The sequence below is a fragment of the Pipistrellus hanaki genome, assembly GCF_964339955.1.
Source record: "Pipistrellus hanaki genome assembly, chromosome: 12".
NCBI classification, from domain to species: Eukaryota; Metazoa; Chordata; class Mammalia; order Chiroptera; family Vespertilionidae; genus Pipistrellus; species Pipistrellus hanaki.
The window spans coordinates 56235652-56240361 of NC_140514.1; positions in this window are offsets into that span (position 1 = coordinate 56235652).

Genomic DNA, 4710 nt, shown 5'->3' on the forward strand with positions numbered 1-4710 from the left:
GCCAGCCGTCCGGCGCTTCAGGGCGATGTTTCCCGTTTTCCAGTTCTAAATTCAAATTTGTTGTGGTAGGCTGTATTTAGGTGTCTACCCTATGCTGCCATCTTGGTTTCTCTCCACTTTACCACATTTTAAATGATCCATTCTCATTTCTCTCCTGCACGCTCTCATGCTGCTCCTTGACTGCCCCTTCAGGTACATGGTTCCCTGAGGAGTCAATGGAGGTTGCTGGTTACTTCTGACATACTTTACCTTTTAGCTAAACACTCTAAGTAAGCCTGCTGCCCTTACATTGCTAATCCTCAATGTATTCAAGGAATAGAACCTTTAAAAAATTTCACCTTCTAAGAGTTAGTTTCCCTCTTAGTTCATAGCAGGTCTGGGATGTTCTATGCAGTGACTGGGCATTCTCTCACCCAGGCCTGGCCCCGCCCTGAGCACAGGGTGAGCTGACATAGGCTGACCATTCTGTGCTGCATGCCACCCTGCTGGTAGGGGGAGGTGCACGAGTCGTTCTTATTTCAAGTTGAAGAAACTGAGGCAGGGTGTTGGGTGGTTGTCCTATGGCTGAGGCACATCAAGCCGGAGCTCTGCCCAACCAGCAGGTCCCTGCCTGCTGCTTCACCAACCACGAACAGAAGCAAAACCCAGGAACCAGCCCGGGCTGACTCTTCCTGCAGAAAACCCTGGGGCGAAATATGGCTGTTCTTTTTGCATTTCCATGTCATTGGTATTGGGGGCTCATTTGCATGCTAGGGTGAAGAGGGGGTGCATGGGCTTACACCCCTGACCAGACTGGGCAGGGTGTGGACTCACTGCCTGTCCTGGTGACTGAGTGAGAAGAATAGTGAACTGATGGACGGAGAGAAGCGCCAGCTCCGTTAAATGGGCCTTGGCTGAGTTAGGAGTAATTAGAAGCTAACTAACACCCCATCTGCTCTTCGCAGATCTGTCAAGCTTACCATTGAAATGAAAACGTGCAGGAATCTAGCCCATATGGACAAGAGGCCCTTTTACCATCTCAGAAAGCTCAGCGGCGGGAGCACTGTCTACCAGCGTGTGAATGCCTCACTCAGAGACGGAATTAATGAGGCCTGCTTTCTGTGCTGGCAGCTGGGGGCACACCGCTAATCCAGTCTGCTCTCCAGAGTGGCCGATTAGCTAAATGAGACCGGCAAGAAGGGATTACAAAGCAGCACACGCTCAGCAGGCCAGGGGTGATTTGAGAAATACATGTTATCACGAGGTGTCGGGAAACCTGGGCCTCACTCCACCAGCCAACTGTGGTCCTGGGCAAGTCACACCCTCTGGACTCTGGTGCCATCGCAGACAGAGGTAGAGCAGGTGGTGTCTGAGGACCCTTCGAAGAAGTCAGGCCAGAGCAGTGGGGGTGGCCAGCCTCTGACAGCAAACGCTGCCCCACAGGCTCTTGGGTCTCAGGGCAGCACCCAGCGAGGACCTGGGCTGCAGGGTCCCCATGGCTGTCTGAGCTCTCAGAGTCCCAACCCCCATATTTCAACCCCCGGAGTCTCGCTGTGTTGCAGAGACTAGGAAAGTGCCTCTGTGGCTGCCGCCTGCCGGTCCAGGGCTGCCGCCTCCCGCCGCGGGAGGAGGTGGTCTGTAGAGCCCTTTCCCATGGCTGGCTCTCAGACACCCGCTCTGCCAGCAGTGTCGTCTTGGCTGCACGAATCCCTTTGCCTTTCCTCAGGGCTCCCACGGTCCCTCACCATGATGGCCCTCTTTCCCCGGAGAACACTTTCTGTTCGCTCACTTGAAATACTAGTTTTTCCCTTTCAGATTTCATTGGTGTTGACTGAGCTGGGGAACTGCCTGCTAAGGTAACTTCTCAGCCATCTCCTTTGCGCCCGCGCACACTCACACACACACACACACACACACACACACACACACACCATGCTTGTGCTCAGCACCCTTCTATTCTTAGGGATCCAGATAGGATGGGAAGCCCTGACTTTCCTTGAATAATGTAATCACCAGGGCGTGGCCTGTGCTCCTCCCACATTCTGTGAGGTCTTTCTTGTCACTGGCGACCAGTCTCCACCTTTTAATAGACAAAGCTCTGAACTTTTTCCTTTAACAAACAAATTCTCAGGCAAAGGTGGTCTCAATCACTGTCAGGACTTACAAGTCACTAGAATTACTTACGGCCATTTGTAAGCTTCCCCGCCTCAGGAGGACAAACATAGGAAGGCTTGTCGGACCAGAAATGCCAGACACCAGGAATCAAACCATTTAAGGGGCTAAAACTGCCGAAAGCACCCACGTGGCATTCCTGTTGACCCAACCTACTGCCCAAGGCCGCCCCCCACGCCCCCCAAACCCACTGATGACAAAAGCTTCCTGCCACTGACTGCGTATGAGGCAGGATTTGAGCTCCGAAGGGCTGCCATCATCCATCCAGTTCCCTTTGGCTCGGTGCCATGCAGCCCTTCCCTTTGGATATTCCCATCCTCCAACTCCTTTTCTTTAAATAAATTCCATTTTTCCTTATTCACTGTCTAAAATTGCTATTTTGCCTGCCCATGCACCAACGAATTGAACTTTCATTCACTGTTGATTTTGTTTTAAATAGTATTTTTTTTCTTATTTGGCAACTTTACTTTTTTGCGGCTGCAAATTTTCAGGTTAGCCCTCCTGTCCCACATCTGTGTGTAAAAGGTTGCCTGTGGTTCCTCTCTTCCTTGGCACAGGTGTAAGTGCTTGCAGTCTCTTGTCCGGGAGCGGGTCCCTGTATGTGGGGGAGAGTGGAGAGAGAGGCAGCCTTCCGGGTGGCTGTGACAGAGATGTGCTTACGTTACAACAAGGAAAGGGCCAGTGATGAGATTTCTATTTCAGATGTGAAAATTTGTGTAGGTGCTAGGATCCCTTGTTTTTCAAAATTGTGCATGTCTTGGCAGAGGCTGCTGGGAACACACCAAATCCTTCTCCTCTCCTTCCAGGCTAAGAAAGTCACAGCTGGCACTCATTCTAGAGCAGTGGTTCTCATCCTTCCTAATTCCGCAATCTTTTAATACAGTTCCTCATGTTGTGACCCAACCATAAAATTATGCTGTAGAGCCTAAGACCATCAGAAAACACAGATATTTACATTACGATTCATAACAGTAGCAAAATTACAGTTATGAAGTAGCAAGGAAAATAATTTTGTGCTTGGGGGTCACCACAACATGAGGAGCTGTATTACAGGGTCGCAGCGTTAGGAAGGCTGAGGACCACTGCTCCAGAGTGTAGGCTCCCCTCCCAGCCTCTTGTGCAGCTGTGTGGTCATGTGACTCAGTCTTGACACGGAAGTCCAGGGTTCTGTGGGTGTCTTACCGCCCTGCTTTCCCACACCCTTTCCTCTCCTCAGGGGCCAGCGGGAACCTAGACGGGAGGAGGGAGTCCCGAACCGCCTCCCGGCCGAGAACCCGCCCACTGCCCTGGACTTCAGTGAGGGACAGAGGGTTATTCTTCACAGGCACTTCCAGCTGGGCGCCTGTTAAAGCTGCCCACCCTCCCCCTTGTCAGGCTCCTGCCTCCCTCCCGCTTCCCTGCACGCCCACAACCCTGCTCAGCTCTGCACACGGAGCCCCTCCACGCAGCGTGCCCCAGGATGTGCCCCGAGAGGGCTCCACGGCTCTGTCCTCCTCCGGGCGCCCTGTGAGGCAGCTCGCAGCCCGGGGACAGTTCGGACACCGCCCAGTGCTGCAGCCCAGCCATCGGGAATTGCGCTCTTTAAAGCCAAACCTGTGCTCCTGGCTCCTGTGGATGTTGTGTTCTTATCAAGGGAACCACGAAATCTTAGGGCCACCTGAGAAAAGAAACCAGCAGCCAGTTCTGAAACAAATCGCTGCCCTTGCCCCAGAGTACCAAGGTTGGCCTTAGAGCAAGTGGGCAGTACAGCTGTAGTCATTCCTGCCGCCGTGTGTGCAGCCGCTGCCACGGCCTGGCAGGGACCGGACCCTTCCTGGGCACCATTCATTTCCCCTCACGGACCCCGTGGGTGGGTGTGTCTACACCGCATAGGAGCTGAGAAAGCTGGGACACCAAGTCACTTGCCTGGAATCACGCAGAGAGCAAGGTGGCCCTTTGGCTCCACCCCTCCTTCCCCCTCCTCCTCCCCTGAGCATTTCCTAGGAGCAAACCCTGGATGCTGGCACTCAGAGACCTCCGGGGCCCTGGGAGGCAGGGCTGCCGACTTAACCAGCAGGCTTTTAGCCCAAAAAAGTGTGCTGGAAGTCACACAAGGGAAAAGCACACCCAGGTCTCAGAACAGCCAAGTAGGAATTGATCTAGATTTTCATCACTTATCTGGGTTGGCAGGACGCCCTGGTAACCTTTGCTTTTATTTCACCCCGACAGGAGGGAGCAAGATCCAAAATGAAAAGGCAGTGGATTTCCCAGGGGACTCAGAATCAGGATGACGCCTCTGAGACGTGTGCCTCAGCTTTCTCTCACGGAACCAGGGGGCTGCCCCCTGGGGAGTCACTGCAGTGGTCATCTCCTATTCAGGCACCGGATTTGGGTGACTCTAGGGCTAAAGAAGAGACAGAAACAGAGACTGAAAGAGCCGTGGTGGTTCTCCTCACAGGAGACAAGCTCGGACAGCTGCTTTGGGCACGGCCTGGGCCTTCCGCGGGGCTCAGGGGAGGAGAGTTCGGCAGAGGTTCGAGAGGGAGAGGCTTCTGAGGTGACGCCCTGAGAGGCGGAGGT